Source organism: Bos indicus x Bos taurus, chromosome 1 (genome assembly GCF_003369695.1).
Source record: "Bos indicus x Bos taurus breed Angus x Brahman F1 hybrid chromosome 1, Bos_hybrid_MaternalHap_v2.0, whole genome shotgun sequence".
NCBI classification, from domain to species: Eukaryota; Metazoa; Chordata; class Mammalia; order Artiodactyla; family Bovidae; genus Bos; species Bos indicus x Bos taurus.
In genome coordinates, this window is record NC_040076.1 from 86,115,548 (window position 1) to 86,136,137 (window position 20,590).

Sequence of the window (20,590 nt, forward strand, 5' to 3'; positions counted from 1 at the left end):
GCGGAGCGCAGTTTTGGTATCGCGAAATTGAGCGAGATTACGGAAGCCGGGAGGATTGGGGCAACATTTTCCGGAGTTTAGGGCCGGTTGTGGCGCTGAGGTAGTGAGTGTGTAACAAGTTTTCGTTTTAAAATTTCTGTGGTGTTATTACATTGAAATGGCCCAAGCTCTGATCTGTGGTAAATAATAATTCATCCTTGTGTTTAGCGAGGCGCTTCTAAGTGCCAGTGTCAGGAAGAGAACCCTGAACGGTCACAAAGTTTCTTACCTTGGTGTTATCGCTGGATAAGTATCTATGCCTCAGGCATAACCGCATTAAAACGACTGTTCTGGGAGATTTCCTGTTAGGCTTTAGGGCAGAAGAAAGGAAGAATATTAACATTTATTAAACCCTGGAGTTGTGTTTTCTAGCCGTACCCTGTTCACTGTTAGTGATTTTAGAGTTAAAACCAGAATGACTTTAATGCCTAGACATATGCGTATTTTGTTCTGTTCTTTAGTCGCTAAGTCGTGTGGGACTTTTTTTGCGACCCAAGGGACTGTAGCCCTCGGGGCTCCTCTGGCCATGGAATTTTCCAGGCAAGAATACTGGAGTGGGTTGCGATTTCCTTCCTCAGGGATCTTCCCCACACAGGGATCGAACCCTCTCTACTGTGTTGGCAGGCGGATTTTTTTACCCATTAGCTACCTGGGAAGCCCCAAATGTATGTATATATACATTCCTTTTTATTTGTTTTAGTTTAAGTGTTTTCTCAAAAGTTAGTGCCCATAAGGTTTACTGTGTAATTCAGGTGATTTTTCGAAGATAATTATGACAGGCTCTCACCCCTTCCCCCACACTTACTGACTTTGGATCCTAACCGCTGTACTGAGGAAACAAACCCAGAGACTCTCAGTATATTGCTCAATATCACCAGCTGGCAAAATGCTAGAGTTAGAATTTCAGCCTACCACTGAATAGATCTTCACTGGCAGAGTTGCTGGAGAAAGTATTTTTTATCATATAGAAGGCCTGTCTTTAATATTAAAATAATGTGACTTTGTTTTATTAAAATATATCAACGTCTATACTACTTAAATCGTGTAGTTTAGTATCGTCCTCTTGAACAAAAATAAATAGCAGTAGTTATTCTGTCACATGTTCCGCTTTGTATATTTGGGAATTTAGTTTGCCCTCTCACCACCTGGATAGAAGATCCAGTCAGAATATAGTGAATGCCTGCACACTATTTTCGGGAAAACCCAGGCAAATAGGTAAACAGTTTATTGAGACTCCAGAAGATGAAACAATGAATGTAACTTTAAAAGATAATAACTTTCAAGCCAGGAGAAGCACATCAGGAAAGTTTAATCAGTGGTACAGACTGACTTGTGTTAAGCTATAACTTCAGACAATGGCTATTTTTAGGAAAGAGGGTGCTGTCACTGAAAAGAAAAACTGATTTCTAAAAAGAAACTATATGGACATTCTGATAAATAAGGTATGTGATTTTAGTTAGAGTTGATCTATTATTGAGGATCTAATTATCTCTGGAGGGACTGAGAAGCTAGTGGCTGAGAAGCAGATGTGGCACCTACTCTGAGAATGTCCGCTTATAAAGCCATTCTTGAGTAACATTGCTTTTGGATCTGGCTACTCTTCTTGGGCTTCCCTGGTGGCTCAGTGATAAAAAATCTGCCTGCCAGTGCAGGACACATGGGTTCGATCCCTGGTTGGGGAAGATCTCCTGGAGAAGGATGAAACAACTCACTCCAGTATTCTTGCCTGGGAAATTCCATGGACAGAGGAGCCTGGGGTGCTACAGTCCATGGGGTTGCAGAAGAGTTGGATAGACTTAGCAACTAAACAGCAACACTCCTTTTCCTAATTTCAACATCAGAGTTACTACCCCATATTTTGAACATCTAAAACTGCTGTGATATGGCCATGAAAATAGGAAAAAGTAGCTGCTTTTAGAGGATAAGCATTGTTGTCAAGAGTGACATTTATCAAATGCTAATAAATTTCAAGCAGGGGTAATCAAAGCTCAGGCTGGGGTTTTCCATCTTTGGTTAGTGCCTTGAATGGAGTAGTGATAGTAATAGCTAAGTGCAGAGGCAACATTGTTCTTCACTTTCCAAATAACACTCCCACAGCAGGGGTTTGATCCTTTTACAGTTACAAGTGTATTTCAATTCATTTTCTGCTGGGATGGATGCTTTTGGTTTGAACGGGACCAAGTACTGAATCTTTGAAGTAGGACTGGAGGAAGTGAGGAGAGAAAATGGGGAAACTAGTTTTGCTTCTAGGAGAAACTAGTCCTACATATGGGGCTTTTCAAGTTGGGCATAGAAAGTTGACCCTTTTTTTCATTTCTTGATTTAATTTGTTTGGTTGTTCGTTTGACCATTGAAAATATTTTCAAAGTAATTTTTCCACACTAAGCAGTATGAGTGATTGCATGAATATATGGGAAGTAAGAGAGGGCAGAGCATTAAAGACAACTAGATCTTTGGTGTCTTCATTCTGGGCGTATTTTTATGTCAAATTCCATTTCTAAATAAATACGTATTTACAGCTTTTAATAAATGCTCTCTAGGCATATCAGCCATATAGTGTTTTAATCTTGTTTGCCACAAATCGTGATAGTTCATCAGTGAAGCTCTATTAAATACACTGCTGTGTATTTGCAACATTGTGCAATACCAAATATCTGACTTGTTAATGAAGGCAGCATTAATGGAGTACTGTAGTTTACAGGAGTACAAAGATAGACAAAAGTATTGCTCCTTTTTCATAAGCAACACTTACCTAGGGTAATATTTCTCTGACAGGCACAAAGTAGCATTACATAAGGGAATCAGCATCATCTTTTCTCCTCACCAGGTCTGAGAAATTCAAAGCACCCACCAACAAGGGGAGAGTGGCTTCTGGTATGTATGCACAAAACATGTGGTTCCGGTTAAGATTTCCCTGAAACACACAGACAAAAGCAAAAAAAGAAAGAAAGAAAGGAGAAGAAAAAACTGTAAAATCAGTTCCATCAAACAACAGTCTGAATTCATTGTCTGAACTTTGTCATTAATATCATTTCTGTCTTCTAAGTACAGAGCTAAGGGTCTCAAGGCATTTAGGCAAAGAGGCACAGAATATGCAGCATATATTATAATTTAAAAAAAATTGAATAATGTTCTAAAAATTCAAAAATAATGTCTAAAAAAATGTTCAAATGAATACTTCTAACGCATCCACTGAAGTTCATCAGATAAAAACAATACAATGACGAGCTTTCTCATGCTATCCTCAGTGAAATGATACTTGAAATTATTTTATTATTGCATTGTAGCTATGACTTACTAACTGGATGATAAGATATAAAGAAGAAAAAATGAGGAAAAGAAGAATCAGAACAGCAAATGTGGAACACCTCAGTGGAATCAGGGAGGGAATTAAAAAGTTAAAATAGGTGGAAAACTTAGAAAGGACCAAATAGGAAGTTGGGGGAAAAAATATGTCCGTAAGAGAAAAAACATATAAGAATAATCCATAGCAAAGGAAACAGAAGTATAAGGAGAGAAATAAAACCTGAAATTCAAGTAAGAAAGACCCAAGTGAAGAAAGATAAGAATTGAGAAGCAAATACTAAAAAGAAAATAGGCATATTAACAGACTTGTAGGAGAACAAAGAGACAAGGAAGAGTCCATAGTGGCATGAGCCTGGAGGATGCCTTGAGAAAAAAAGAAACAAGTATAATAATAAGGAGAAAATACAGAAGGAGTCATAAAGAAAAGACAGATGAAGAACGGAAGACAGAAATATGATTAAGAATAAATAAGAGGCAGAAACAATTGGTTTAGGGGAAAAAAATCCTCCAACTGTCTTATTATGAAAGAACTCATTTGAATGTTCATGCTTTTTTTGTGCTTGTGCCATAGAAGCAAAAGTCTGATTTCTGTAAAAAACTATTTGGAAGTCTGTACTGAGTTCAGATTTGGAATATAAAAGTATAAGCCTTCTAAGGTTTTACTACTTTGGCTTTATACAGCTCAATTGAAAAGGTTCATTCTTTTTGAAACAAAAGGCTTTGTATTACCATTTAAAATTGCCAAATGTCATTAAACAATTTTTGAGACATAATTTGGAGGTGAATGTAGGGGACACTTTGGTTATACTTTTATTTGATACTCTTGTCTATAAGGAATTGGTTTTTTCTTTTGCTAAGATTAATTCAGAACTATGAATTTTAATGAAATATCAATAAGTGAGCAAGTCTCGTATTTTGGTTTTGACAAGACTCTCCAAAGATTAAACAAACCAAAGTACACTGCAGGACATAGTATTCTTAACATTTAAGTAAAAGTTGAATCATTTCAATATGTATGGAAGATATATAATGCATATGTATATATAATGTATTTGTATGTGTACATATACACACAATTTTTCACTTAAAAACATTTAAAAGTTACTTGTTTGTATAATCATTCAAACCTCCATTTTCTGATGGAAATTAAAGTTTCCTTTCATGAAATTGCAAAGAAATAAATACTTGAACCAGGAACAATTGTACAATTCTATTGCCTCTTTATCGGAGAAAGCAATGGCACCCCACTCCAGTACTCTTGCCTGGAAAACCCATGGATGGAGGAGCCTGGTAGGCTGCAGTCCATGGGATCACTAAGAGTCGGACACAACTGAGCGACTTCACTTTCACTTTTTACTTTCATGCATTGGAGAAGGAAATGGCAACCCATTCCAGTATTCTTGCCTGGAGAATCCCAGGGACAGAGGAACCTAATGGGCTGCTGTCTATGGGGTCGCACAGAGTCGGACACGACTGAAGCGACTTAGTAGCAGCAGCAGCAGTAGGCTCTGGATATTTAAATATGAAAAAAACCCATCTGGCTCTTTTCTAGCACACCATTCAACAGAGGAATAAACACAAAAAGAAACAAATATGGCACAATGGTAAGTACTATTGTTGTGAGCACCTGCTACGCATCTGCTTAGTTTCCCCTTTTGTTTCTGGGGAATTAGGTAGTGGGAATTGATAAAGGTAAGAGAGAAGAGGAGGAGGCAAGTATGTGTATTTTAGGATGAGGAACAATATAATTAAAGGAGTAGAGATGTATGAAAGCAAAATACTTTCTGGCAATTGCAAGATTGAAATTGAATTAGGGATATTTTGTTTTTATTTTAATAATGGACATTTTGATTATTTAAGTGTCTTTTCAGGCAAATTATAGATTGGTGGTAAGAGAACCTCTGTCTCTGTGAATGCGCACACACACACACACTCACAGATTAAATGCCTGATTTATTTAGCAAAGAACCCAAAACCTTAGCTGAAAAAAGGTAGTCACATGAAGTAGGGGAAGAAACAGCATATTACAAAGTAGCTTTTCTTAGATCCCCTAATTTTCCCAAAATAACATATGTGGTTACTGGTAACACTGTATGCCACGGATAAGGTCTGTCTGGATCTCAGAAAGTTGTATATTACCATTTGGAAAAGATTTACACAGATTAATCTATGACTTTTATAAGAAATATTTGTAGACAGGTTCTTTCTGGTTCTTGAACTGATATAAACAATTTCTGCAAAGCCCATTCCTCATCTGGGGTCAAGGTTGGGATGTGTATATCAGAAAAGAGTGAGTAGACTGAAAAGGTCCTAGTGATGTGTTACTCCCTTTAGTTTTTCAGCATCTCTCTCTTTTTTTGTTGTTGTTAAAAAACTTCTTTTTTATTGCATAAGCCAGCTTGAATAAGTTTAGGGTTTGGAACCAGAAGACTTTTGACTAATACACAAAAAAGCCACCAACTACTCTCTGCTCTGGTTTCTACTCTAATTTTGTGCGTGTGTGAAGAAACAGATACAGAGAGGTGAATAATTTGTTCAAAAAATAATTTTAGAATGCACATTATTTTACTGTATATCTGGTACTCTTTCTACCATGCCATATAGTTTGTAGGGTTGACTGAAATTATGCTTCTTATGGACCTAACAAGCAGAAGATATTAAGAGGTGGCAAGAATACACAGAAGAACTGTACAAAAAAGATCTTCACAACCAAGATAATCACGATGGTATGATCACTGACCTAGAGCCAGACATCCTGGAATGTGAAGTCAAGTGGGCCTTAGAAAGCATCACTGCAAACAAAGCTAGTGGAGGTGATGGAATTCCAGTTGAGCTCTTTCAAATCCTGAAAGATGATGCTGTGAAAGTGCTGCACTCAATATGCCAGCAAATTTGGAAAACTCAGCAGTGGCCACGGGACTGGAAAAGGTCAGTTTTCATTCCAATCCCAAAGAAAGGCAATGCCAAAGAATGCTCAAACTACCGCACAATTGCACTCATCTCACATGCTAGTAAAGTAATGCTCAAAATTCTCCAAGCCAGGCTTCAGCAATACGTGAACCGTGAACTTCCAGATGTTCAAGCTGGTTTTAGAAAAGGCAGAGGAACCAGAGATCAAATTGCCAACATCCACTGGATCATGGAAAAAGCAAGAGAGTTCCAGAAAAACATCTATTTCTGCTTTATTGACTATGCCAAAGCCTTTGACTGTGTGGATCACAATAAACTGTGGAAAGTTCTGAAAGAGATGGGAATACCAGACCACCTGACGTGACCTCTCACATGGTCTCTCAGACCACCTCTTGAGAAACCTGTATGCAGGTCAGGAAGCAACAGTTAGAACTGGACATGGAACAACAGACTGGTTCCAAATAGGAAAAGGAGTACATCAAGGCTGTATATTGTCACCCTGCTTATTTAACTTCTATGCAGAGTACATCATGAGAAATGCTGGGCTGGAAGAAACACAAGCTGGAGTCAAGATTGCCAGGAGAAATATCAATAACCTCAGATATGCAGATGAAACCACCCTTATGGCAGAGAGTGAAGAGGAACTCAAAAGCCTCTTGATGAAAGTGAAAGAGGAGAGTGAAAAAGTTGGCTTAAAGCTCAACATTTAGAAAACGAAGATCATGGCATCTGGCCCCATCACTTCATGGGAAATAGATGGGGAAACAGTGGAAACAGTGTCAGACTTTATTTTTGGGGGCTCCAAAATCACTGCAGATGGTGACTGCAGCCATGAAATTAAAAGACGCTTACTCCTTGGAAGGAAAGTTATGACCAACCTAGATAGCATATTCAAAAGCAGAGACATTACTTTGCCAACAAAGGCCCGTCTAGTCAAGTCTATGGTTTTTCCTGTGGTCATGTATGGATGTGAGAGTTGGACTGTGAAGAAAGCTGAGTGCCGAAGAATTGATGCTTTTGAACTGTGGTGTTGGAGAAGACTCTTGAGAGTCCCTTGGACTGCAAGGGGATCCAACCAGTCCATTCTGAAGGAGATCAGCCCTGGGATTTCTTTGGAGGGAATGATGCTAAGGCTGAAACTCCAGTACTTTGGCCACCTCATGTGAAGAGTTGACTCATTGGAAAAGACTCTGATGCTGGGAGGGATTGGGGACACGAGGAGAAGGGGATGACAGAGGATGAGATGGCTGGATGGCATCAGTGACTCGATGGACGTGAGTCTGAGTGAACTCCGGGAGTTGGTGATGGACAGGGAGGCCTGGCGTGCTGCGATTCATGGGGTCACAAACAGTTGGACATGACTGAGCGACTGAACTGAACTGAACTGAACTGAAGGATGTAATTTATAAGTATATATGTATTGAATTTATTTTATTTAAAGCAGGTCTAGTATCTTAACATCTAAAGATAATCTTGAACATTTTTTCCTGTAATGAGAACACTTGGTTTCAGTCAAAAGCACGTGGTACAAGAGGTTTAGATTGACTTGTTACCATATGGGCTTCCCTGGTGGCTCAGACGGTAAAGAATACGCCTGCAATGCAGGAGACCTGGATTCTATCCCTGGGTCAGGAAGATCCCCAGGAGAAGGGAATGGCAACCCACTCCAGTATTTTTGCCTGGAAGATTCCATGGACAGGGGAGTCTGGTGGGCTACAGTCTATGGGATCACAAAGAGTCAGACATGACTGATTGACTAACGCTTTACCATATAGGGTAGCTTTGTTCTATTCAGAGTTCTATTCAAAGTCCTTCTAAATACTCAAGAAAAAGTGAAGAATATTAAATGGAAAGTATGGATAGACCAGCCAAAATCCATCCTCATTATTAAAGAAATAATTCAAACTACACGCTGTTTATTTATTTATTTTTAGTTGGAGGATAATTGCTTTACAATATTGTGTTTGTTTCTGCTATACATCAACATAAATAAGCCATAGATATACATATGTCCACTCCCTCTTGAACCTCCCTCCCACCTTCCACCCCATCTCCCCCTGTAGGTTGTCACAGAGCCTGGTTTGAGTTCCCTGAATTATACAGCAAATCCCCATTGGCTATCTGTTTTACATATGGTAGTGTATATATTTCCATGCTACTCTCTTCATTTGTGCTACCCTCTCCTTCCTCCCCCCTCCCATGTCCATAAGTCTTTTCTCTATGCATCTCCATTGCATGCTAAGTCACTGCAGTTGTGTCCAACTGCCCTAGCAATAGTTTCATCAGTATCATCTTTCTAGATTTCATATATATATGAATTAATATACAATATTTGTTTTTCTGACTTACTTCACCCTGTATAATAATTGGCTCTAGGTTCGTCCACCTCATAGAACTGACTCGAATTCATTCCTTTTTATGGCTGAGTAATATTCCATTGTATATATGTATCATAACTTCCTTATCCATTCATCTGTCAATGGATAAGTAGGTTGCTTCCATGTCCTAGTTACTGTAAATAGTGCTACAGTGAACTTTGGGGTACATGTGTCTTTTTCAATTTTGGTTTGCTCAGGGTATATACCTAGTAGTTGGATTCCTGGGTCGTTTGGTAGTTTTATTCCTAGTTTTTAAAGGAATCTCCATACTGTCTTACATAGTGGCTGTATCAATTTAGATTCCGTTAGGTAGTTAGAATAGGAAAAAGGAGTCTAGAATGGCGGTGGCTAAAAGACAAGGAAGGGAAAAGCCCACGAAAATAGAACAAAGGAAGGTCTGAGGACTGGAATGAGTACCTCAGGTAAAACAAACAGCATTCCTGGCTAGCCCAGTTTACATAGGGCAGGTCCAGGGGGAGGAGAAAAAACATTTAAAAAGAGGAGCTAAAATTGGGCCAGGGGTGGGGTGCCTCTCTTCTCTTGACGTCTTTTGGATTGGCATGCCCTCATGCCTCGAGGATGTGTTTTCCTTTACTTTCTAAATAAAACTAAGAAGGCTATGGTACATATATGTAATGGAATATTACTCAACTATTAAAAAGAATGCATTTAATCAGTTCTAATAAGGTGGATGAAACTGGCACCTATTATACAGAGTGAAGTAAGTCAGAAAGAAAAACACCAATACAGGATATTAACACATATATATGGTAATGATGACCCAATATGAGAGGCAGCAAAAGAGACACAGATGTATAAAACTGTCTTTTGGACTCTGTGGGAGAAGGCGAGGGTGGGATGATTTGAGAGAATAGCATTGAAACATGTATATTACCATATGTGAAATAGATTGCCAGTCCAGGTTCAATGCATGAGACAGGGTGCTCAGGGCTGGTGCACTGGGATGACCCCAAGGGATGGGATGGGGAGGGAGGTGGGAGGGGGGTTCAGGATGCGGGACACATGTACACCCATGGCTGATTCATGTCAATGTATGGCAAAAAACCACTACAATATTTTAAAGTAATTAGCCTCCGATTAAAATAAATTAATTAAAAAAAAAAAAAAAACTGAGCTATAACATGGAGCTGTAACACTGGTCCATTCGAGGGTTGTAACACCAGTCTGTCTGAGGGCTGTAACACTGGTCTGTCCATTGCTTCAAATTTTTGTTGTGACGAGACAGAACTGCGGAAACTGCAAACTCCCCTGACTCTACCAACGGTGCAGGAGGACTCCCTTTTCTCCACACCCTCTCCAGTATTTGTTTTTTGTGGATTTTTTGATGGTTGCCATTCTAACCAGTGTGAGGTAATACGTCATCATATTTTGATTTGCATTTCTCTAATAATGAGTAATCAGTTCAGTTCAGTCACTCAGTAATGTCTGACTCTTTGTGACCCCATGAACTGCAGCACTCCAGGCCTCCCTGTCCATCACCAACTCCCAGAGTCCACCCAAACCCATGTCCATTGTGTTGGTGATGCTATCCAACCATCTCATCCTCTGTTGTCCCCTTCTCCTCCTGCCCTCAATCTTTCCCAGCATCAGGGTCTTTTCAAATGAGTCAGCTCTCCACATCAGGTGGCCAAAGTATTAGAGTTTCAGCTTCAACATCAGTCCTTTCAATGAACACCCAGGACTAATCTCCTTTGGGATGGACTGGTGATGTTGAGCATCTTTTCATGTATTTATTAGCCATCTGTATGTCTTCTTTGGAGAAGTGCCTATTTCAGTCTTATGGCCACTTTTTGATTGGGTTGTTTGTTTTTCTGGTATTGAGCTCCATAAGCTACTGATGGCTATAATCCCTTGTGATAAGGGTTCATACGTCTTCATTCATTCAGAATTCTTTGTTTCTACCACTTTCTTTTTTCTTTTTCTTTTTTTTCCTATCAAAGGTAATACATCTAAGAAAAACATTGCCACTTGAGGGTGCTATAAGATCATCATGAGTATCAAATTCTCTATTCTTTACCAGAAAACCAACTGCCAATTAAATGAAAATTCAGGAATGGAAAACTGTGAACTGTCATATAAAGTCATTTTAAGATAGTTGTGTCTCTAACACCTTCTCTGTTTTACTTACTGTTCAACCAGCTTGAACATCTGGAAGTTCATGGTTCATGTATTGCTGAAGCCTGGCTTGGAGAATTTTGAGCATTACTTTACTAGCATGTGAGATGAGTGCAATGTGCAGTAGTTTGAACATTCTCTTGTTCAGGACTTTGTACTCAATAGCTAGCTCAGTGCCTGGTGCATATAAGGTGCTAAAGAAATATGTTTGAGTGAGTGAATAACAATGAACAAATATTCACATGCAGATATCACACCTACTCAGAGTAAGGGATAGGATGTAGCATGTAATATATGTCACATATATGGTTCAGCTAGGCTTACTTAACCATGAAGAGGACCTGGAAATAATTTCACATTCTGGGCCGTGATACCACCTCTTGCCTTGCAAGGTAGTCATGGGAAACAAAACATGTCATCTGAGAGTTATAGCAACAAAGAAAAGGTGGTATTTCAAAAAAGTGATTCACACTATTGATTCAATGTGGAATAAAAGTGCTTTCTGGACAGGTGAGAGGAGCATGGTAACCGGATACTCCAGAAGCAGATGGGTTGATTTATTTTTAAAAAACTTACAAGGAGTTTTTTTTTCCCCTTTAGCTCGATTATGAGTTAAATGATGTGATAACTAAAAAAGCAAATGTAATTTTTTCTCTTCCTCCTGGTTTACATTTGGTTGTTGTTCTTTATCTTGTATTAATCTTTGTTGATTTCATTTTATCTGTGATTAAGAGTTGTCCTCTCTACCCAGAGGGATGGTGTGGGGAGGGAGGAGGGAGGAGGGTTCAGGATGGGGAACACATGTATATCTGTGGGGGATTCATTTCAATATTTGGCAAAACCAATACAATATTGTAAAGTTTAAAAATAAAATTAAAAAAAAAAAAGAGTTGTCCTCTCTGAGGTGTGACTAGGAATAATCTCTTTGCAGTATTCTGTGTGTAATCTCTCTCTCTCTCTATATATATATATAAATTTATAAATAAATATATATATTTATAAAGAGATTTATTTTAAGGAATTGCTTCATGTGATTATAGAGTCTGACAAGTCCAAAATCTGCAGGGTGGGGAGGCAGAAAGAGCTGATGCTACAGTTCAAGTCTGAAGGCCATCAGGCTGGAGATCCAGGAAGTGCTGATGTTGCAGTTCAAGTATAAATGCAGAATTCTCTCTTGCTTGAGGGAAGTCAGTCTATTGTGCTATACTGCCTTTCAACTGATTGGATGAGACCTACCCACATAATGGAGTGCATTTTGCTTCACTTAGAATCTACCAACTTAAATATTAATTTTATCTCAAAGCACCCTCACAGAAACATCCAGAATGTTTGGCTACATATCCAGGCACCATGTCCCAGCCAAAGTGACACATAAAATTAACTATCACATTTGTGTTGTATTTCAATGCCACATTTTAAGACAATGATGCTTATTTGGGGCTGTGCAACCAACCCCATGACAGCAAAGCAGCTAAAGACAATGTCATGTGAAGAACAACTGAAGGGACAGGGCTGTTTAGAAATTCTGCATCATTTGACCTATTGGATTCCACAATTGTTTATACCCAATATCTTTCTGAGTTGAATCATCATGTCTTATATCAGAGTTATAGTATGAGTTGTAGACATTTCACTGTTCTTTGGCTTGAAATTGCTTTAATTTCAGTTAAGTGCCTTTATCAACAAAATTTCTATGCTTGTAGTTTTTTATTTTGCTATTTCCAAGATCTAGAACTTAAGATTTCTTATTCAGTCTTTTGATTTCTGCAAAATAACTTCCATGTTGAGCCTTGAGTAAAACATTTTCTTCCTTTTGCATAAAAATGTTTCTGCCTTTTGATTCCCTGCCTGGGAATCATTGACCCCAGGTGATTCCCTTTGCAGCAATGAAACATCTCTTCTTATTGTAACAGCCTTAACTGTAAACTGTCTCATGCTCATTTCTGTGGGCACATTTCAACCCCATCCCCAGAAATAACAAACAAAACCAAGAACCATCATGTTAGGAAAGGTCTTTGATTTTTGGGTTTTTTTGTTGTTTTTCTGTGACACTTAGACCTTTCATTAGCTGTTGGTCCAGAATTTATTGTATTCGTTTTTTGTATTGAATGAATTTGTTATATTCATTATTGGCATCATGGTGAGTAGTATGGGTGTAAGAGTTGTAATTTATTCATTCATTCACCTAGTGTTTACTGACTATCCACTTGTGCCAAGCAACTCAAGGTGCTGGGAATTCAATGATGAACAAGTCATAGAAACATCATATTTGAAAAAGATAGCATGAATGGTTATTGCCAATATTTTGGTTTCATCCTGATGAATCTTCGTTAATTCTAAACCTATGGATCTGGATACAAAAGTGAATTATTTCCATAGGTTTTATCAGTTATACAGAATAAAAGGACTAGCACTCTTGTTAAAATTTAAAGATTTAGAGATGAACAAAACTCACAATAGTATAGTATCATTTCACAGTAACATGTCATTACATTGATTATCTCTGTATAATTAAAATATTTCCAAGTCTTTGTCATTGGCTCTTATTAAATTAAGGATAATTCATTTCCTGTACTATATAGCAAAAGAGTATCTGTAGAATCCTTGGAATTAGTGGAATAAGAACTGAATTATTGGAATTGAAATTTTTATACCACTTACTAGGAAATTTGTTTTATGGAATATTCTGAATTGACATAATCCCCTTTCCCAGCATTCATGGAAATAGAGAATGTTGAATTGTGAGCAAGTGTTCTTATGACAGATTCTATTTAAAATGATTAAACACAAATGCATTTTGTATAAGAAATACTAAGTGAATTAATAGCATATAAATGCTGAAATTTTGTGGGCAATCTCATTATTTACAAGCCAACTTTTTCCCCCCAGACATTGATGCCTTATCTCTTCTTTTTTATTTTTTAATTAGTTAATTAATTAATTTAACTTTACAATGGTATATTGGTTTTGCCATACATTGCCTTGAATCTGCCATGAGTGTACATGTGTTCCCCATCCTGAACCCCCCTCCCACCTTCCTCCCCATCCCATCCCTCTGGGTCATTCCAGTGCACCAGTCCCGAGCACCCTGTATCATGCATCAAACCTGGACTGGCGATTTGTTTCACGTATGATATTTTACATGTTTTAATGCCATTCTCCCATATCATCCTGCCCTCGCCCTCTCCCACAGAGTCCAAAATACTGTTCAATACATCTGTGTCTCTTTTGCTGTCTCGCATACAGGGTTATCATTACTTTCTAAATTCCATATATATGCATTAGTATACCGTATTGGTGTTTTTCTTTCTGGCTTACTTCACTCTGTATAATAGGCTCCAGTTTCATCCACCTCATTAGAACTGATTCAAATGTATTCTTTTTAATGGCTGAGTAATATTCCATTGTGTATATGTACCACAGCTTTCTTATCCATTCATTTGCTGATGGACATCTAGGTTGCTTCCATGTCCTGGCTATTATAAACAGTGTTGCAAAGAACATTGGGATACATGTCTTTTTGGCATGCTTGTCCTATTTAGGTCATACACTCTCCCAATTTTCCAAAAACGTCTTCTCTAAGGATAGTCTGAACTTATCACATTTTCAGTTTTTGAGGGAACCATGAAAATCCTCTTAGATAGTCCTTATTTAAATCCCTATCTGCCCTCTTCTAATGGGTTATGTTTTATTATCCCAAGGCCATTCAGTGAACAAACACCAGTTCCCTATCCTGTCATTTACTACAAACATTAAATTCTGAAACTTTTCAATTTTATTAGAAAAGAGGAGAACTTAATCCCTCCTTTGTTCTCTAGGAAATTGCTTTTCCTTTGTTGTCCAGGAAGTCATTTTTAATTCCCATATTCTTCTCTTCCAAAAGCTTCTCTTTTGTTCTGTTTTATGAATAAATCTACTAGCTGATCTCTCTACATGGTGTATCTGAATTATAGTTATTACAGTAGTAATAAAATTTTACTATACAATCTATTTTATATACCTACTGAAATTTAGGGTGGGTTTTGATAGTATCATTTATGAATTATTAATTTTTTTTCCTAGCATAAATGATTAAATGGTGATCCTTTTCTCGGTTGGCACATACATAGAAGGATATCCATTATTTTAGGGGTTGTCAGTAATATTTGTATAAATGAGACAATCAAAAGCCTTGGCTCACCCTTCCACAATAAATAAAACTGGGCAATGTATATGAAACAGCTGTTTTCAGAGATTGTACAACAGGCAGTGCAAAACTACAGTGTCTGAGAGAAGGAAATCAAGCTAGATTAGTCCTACAATTCCCAGTGTTCTGGCTGGAGGCACTTCACAGACAGTTGTGAAGAGAGGTGGGACCCAGACAAAACATGGCAGCCTTTCTAAACTGAGGAGACGAGAGTCAGAGAAGCTTAGGAAACTAATTTATGGGGCAGAGGGCCAAAAACAAGGGAGGTAGGTAGGGAAAGATCTCCAGAAATTTGTATGGATGTCCCTTTGAGCATTTTGACTGAACACTAAGCTGTACATATATGAGGTGAGACTCCAAAAGAACTCCACAAGTTGTACACATATGAGGTGAGACTCCACAAGACAAATGACTACCAGCAAAGGAGCGACTATAAGAAAGCTATAAACTGAAAAACCGTCAGAGTTTCACAAGGTTGGTAGATGTTTGAGTTCTGACCAATTGGGAGGAAAGGCCTGTTCATGCTCAGGGAATTCAATGGAGATCCCCAAATGGATATGCCATTCATTTTACTTCTAAGAAGAAGGGCTAAAACTATCTCTAGAGTAAAATCTGTTCTAGATTAACCTTAATAAAGTTAAAATAGAAGCTTCAAAATGATCATGTTATACTTCAGGTGTAGGCATACCTCAGCGATATTGTGGGTTCCATTCTAGACCCCTGCACTAAAATGAATATCACAATAAATTGAGTCACATGCATTTTGGGGTTTTCCAGTGCATGTGAAAGTTATGTTTATACTATACTGAAGTCGGAGACAGCAATGGCACCCCACTCCAGTACTCTTGCCTGGAAAATCCCATGGACGGAGGAGCCTTGAAGGCTGCAGTCCATGGGTGGTTAGGAGTTGGACATGACTGAGTGACTTCACTTTCACTTTTCACTTTCATGCATTGGAGAAGGAAATGGCAACCCACTCCAGTGTTCTTGCCTGGAGAATCCCAGGGACGGGGGAGCCTGGTGGGCTGCCGTCTATGGGGTCGCACAGAGTCAGATACGACCGAAGCGATTTAGCAGCAGAAGTCTGTTATAAAGAATGCAATCTAAAAAACCCTTAAAAATTACATACATTAATTAAAAATATTCCTGAAAAAATGTTTACCATCATCTGACAATGCAAATGGTAACAAACCACAGTATCTATGAAGCACAATAAAGTGAGATGCTGTAAAACAAGGTATGCCTATAAATTAATTACTTACCAGAACAAAACTCAGCTCCCTTTAATGAAACACAAAAGTCATTCAAAAATAAAATTCTTCATACTAAACATTCATTAAAAAATTGCTAAACACGTGGAGAATCATGAAACTGTGACCCATAGCCAGGTGAAAAAAAAAAATCCATCAACAGAAATAGATGAAGAAATGAAGAGATGATGAAATTAATAGACAAGGACTTTAAAACAAGTTATTATAAATATATATAAAGATTTAGAATGGTAATGGAGATAGAGAAAAGATAACTTTGTTATTTTCTATGTAAATGAAACGAATTCCCTTGGAATAAATTCTGGGGCACATATAGGGAGAGGAGAGAATGGTCATGAATCCTCCCCCTCTTACTCTGATGGGTTTGCTCTCTATGAATCACTGTTTCTCTCTGGGACTTTGGTAGACTTACTGAGGTTTACCACACTATGACAACAAGAGAACATTACGGAACAGAGCGTTCTCTAGAGATGGTATGTCACAGCAAGTGCCTGCTGCAAACATGGAACCTTTGTGGTCCAAGAGATGTATGAACAAACAGTGAACATTTCTCTGTGTTCACAAGAAAGGGCCCAGAATGTAAGTGAGAAAGAAAGACTCAAGCAGACTTGGCAGGAGGTTTACCAATCTCTCAACCTGGGTAAGAAGAACCCTAGGGAGATACATCTCAATGGTGAAACATGATCTCCAAGGATACCATTTTCCAAAAATGAGACCGATTAAAATGCAAAATGGGTAGCCCTTGTACCCAGATATCATTGTGGCATATTTAAGTCCCCCAGCTCAACAGGGAGGAGGAAGAGGAGAAAGGGAAAGCAATCTTAAATAGGAATGAGTCTTCATTTTGATACATCTTAGTTTGTTTATTGTTAAACAGGCTAAAAGAAAATGATTTCCTGCTCTCCAGTTGCTTTTCTAATCATATAGCTTTAGATTTGTTACTGGATAATTTTAGAGATGTGATCTTTCTGTAGAGGAATAAACATGAAGCCAGCCTATAAACAGCAGCAGCCTATAAACCTATGAGAAGCTATGTGCTTTGTGTAGGCAAGCAATTTCAAAACAATATGTAGGTACATTATTAAGAGGAAAGGTTAAAAAAAGCACAGTATACAGCTAAAAATAGATGATTTTCTGTATCATTTTCGAGATGTGATGATTAAGTACTTGCATTCTTTACTTTGTCTTATCAGCAAATACACAGCTGCAGTAAAAAAAAAAAAAAAAAAAACTCCATTTACCCTATAAATGTGATCTGAGAGAACTAAATTCTGTGTCTACCTGGTTTGGGCTTTTCTTTGTTTAACAGGTTGATTTAAGGGGAGTATACATCCAGGTTCAGCCTTAATAGTTACTTGCCACTCACATGGTTTAATTTAGTGTGTACTGCAAGTTCATATAGTGTCCCTGGCTAATTTATATGGGACACAGAATTTCCTTTCTTCAAGATTTGATTTTAAAATGTTACCTAGTTTTTAGGTCACTTGAACTTGTTTGGTTCTCAGTTTCTAAAATAATTCAGGCCTTTCTGGCTTTAAGTTTCTGTGACAGTGTGCTTTATGTTTGAAAGTAAAGATGTTTCCTTTTCAGAGAAAAATATCCCAATGTGTAATTTTATTATTATTAGCCCCAAATTGACTCATTAATTCATCTTTCTATGCCAATAGTTTGGAAAGAAGTGACACTAACTAAAAAAGAAATGGCTCCTTTTTTTTTTATCAAGAATTGGTGTCCTAAAGAGAATGCTTATGTGTGCACACTGCTTGTAGATATAGAAAGCTAATATAAATGTTTAATACCACAACAAATCAAATTATTGCCAAGATGGAAAGTTTTATATACATACTTATATATAGCAATATCTACATATATGTATATATAAATATATACATATTAATAAGTGTGCCATGGGTTTATTGGCATCAAATGTAGAAATAAAAGAAAAGTGAAAGTTTTTACCATATTTTTCTAATGCTCCATGGTCAGCCTAAACTGGTGGATTCATATATTCCTGAATGTCATGATAATTAGAGCTGAGACGTGATTTAGATTACCAAATAGGCCTCTGTGGTCATTCGTTGTCTTTCAGATGCCTATCTTTTTACTAGTTTTGGTAACACTACTCACCTTTTCCCCACCCTCTGTCCTTGGGCTTTGTGTGGCTTACACTATTGAGTCTAAGAATAGGCATGTGATTCAGTATAGGCCATCATGTTTCATTCCTGTTTAAATTGATTGGTTTAGGAATGGGCAGGTGACTTGACTTAGGCAGCTGAGAGTTAAGCCCAGGAACTCTCTTTAAACTTGTTGAAAGGTCCTTGTGTGTGTGTGTGTGTGTGTGTGTGTGTGTTTACTTTATTATTCTTTTACTTTCTTCAAAAAGAATTTTTGAAATTCAAAATTTCAACCTGAAACTGCTATCAAATATCTTGCCACTTTGAATATAGTCTACACAGAAGGGAGCACAGCTAAGAGATGGAAAGATACTGAATCCCATGACATCCTTTGAAATGCTGAGTGAAGACGGGCCTGACGATAGTTTTATAGTTTCCAGATACTTAGGTGAATGTATACCCTTGTTTGCTTAGATAAGCTTGAGTTAGATTTTATGTTATCTGCAAAAGAGTACTATAGTAGATATTTTCCATTTGCCCTCCAACCTTACTCCCTACTCTTCTCCCTTCTGTCTATGCCCCAGAGGGCTAACCTATCTGGACTGCATCAGAGAGTTCTATTACCCTCTGGCTTCTGGTTATGTTCAGCCAATGGAAATCTCTGGAAGCTTAAGTCAGGGCAGTTATTCCCTATTATTCTTAGGGGTTCTCACTCAATAATATGTTGATTGGTCTTTCTTGCAGAGGATGTAGATCCTGTCGTGTCCTTCTCTCTCCAGGTTTGAGTAGCCATTTTCTCCCTTCATACCATCAGATGTAGAGGAATAGTATCACCCTACAACTGCTGCTGCTGCTAAGTTGCTTCAGTCGTGTCCAACTCTGTGCGACCCCATAGACGGCAGCTCACCACGCTCCACCATCCGACCCTGGATTAAAGCACTGTGCTTAATTGATTTCCTGTAACCCTTCCCATACTTTTGTAGTCTATTAAATTATCCTCAGTTATCCAATTTCAGGCTAATTCAGAGTTATCTCTTTGTGTCAGAACCTGAGTGGTTCTTACTCTTGTTTATTTGGGCTTCCCAGGTGGCTCGGATGGTAAAGAATCTGCCTGCAGTGTGGGAGACCTGGCTTCGATGTCTGGGTCAGGAAGGTCCCCTGGAGAAGGAAATTGTAACCCAATCCAGTATTCTTGCCTGGAGAATTCCATGGACAGAGGATCACAAAGAGTCAGACACGGCTGAGTAATACTTTCACTTTCAATATAAAGGGGAAAAAAACATAAACCACATGAATATGTGGTAGTTTAAAGACAATCAGTCTTTCCATTTGAATAATTTATTGCTTGGTATTGAATGCTCAATTGAGTATCAAGACAAGGCTTCAGACTTTTTGCAATGCATACAATTTTAGAAAGTCTTTGGTGAAGGGAACTGAGGCCTGTTGGCATCTATATGAACTGGGGCCTATTTAAGATTTTTTGGATTCTTTTCTAGTCTGTCACTTCTAGAAACTACCTTTTAGTGCAGCCATGATGGGAGTCTTCTTTGTTATCCATAGTAGCTCTAAGTAAGAGTCACAATGCTCTCACAAACTTACATTTTCACTTCTTCAGGTGGTAAAAAGAAGGCTACTTGAATTTCTTTGAATAAAAATAAATAAAGAAATAATCTAGAAATGCACACCAAATTAAATGGCAGCAATCTATATGCACATAAATATTCATTTACATTTAGTGAATTTACACTCTGATAATTTGCTTAAAATTTTTTTGTACCATCTATGTAAAAAGGGTTTCCTAAGAAAATTAACAATGTTAATAAAATTTGCATGTTTTTGTTAAAAACTGCTTAAGAAAGCAAACTTTTCATGGGTCTTTATATACTTCAGAAAAACACAGTTGTAAATATGCTAATTTCCAATTATTCACTGAAGCAGTTTGTTAACTAGGTATCATGTATTTATTGTGTTTATTTTTAGTAGTAAGTTTACTTTAATACATCTTTCAAACTTTTTACCACATTAGCCTTTACTTCAGTTAGTCTGAATGGTGAGCACTGATGAGCATTTTTCCTGATATAATATTAAAAAATTAACCTTACTGAATGTATATAATGGATTAACAGCTGGTGGCTCAGCCTGCAATGTGGGGAGACTTGAATTCAATCCCTTGGTTGGGAAGATCCCCTGGAAAGGAAATGGCAACCCCTCCAGTATTCTTGCCTGGAAAATCTCAGGCAGAGGGGAGCC

At 37.8% G+C, this 20,590-nt stretch overlaps 1 long non-coding RNA gene across 2 annotated transcripts; it reads left to right on the top strand.

The window, feature by feature from the left end:
* Window positions 1-36: 36 nt before the first annotated feature.
* Window positions 37-6,053, top strand: LOC113891867. Of its 2 annotated transcripts, XR_003510895.1 has the most exons (4): window positions 37-100; window positions 2,867-2,913; window positions 4,898-4,949; window positions 5,950-6,053. It is a non-coding gene; the product is annotated as an uncharacterized LOC113891867 (long non-coding RNA). The 2 variants fall into 2 exon arrangements; XR_003510893.1 differs by lacking the exon at window positions 4,898-4,949.
* The last annotated feature ends 14,537 nt before the right edge of the window (window positions 6,054-20,590 follow it).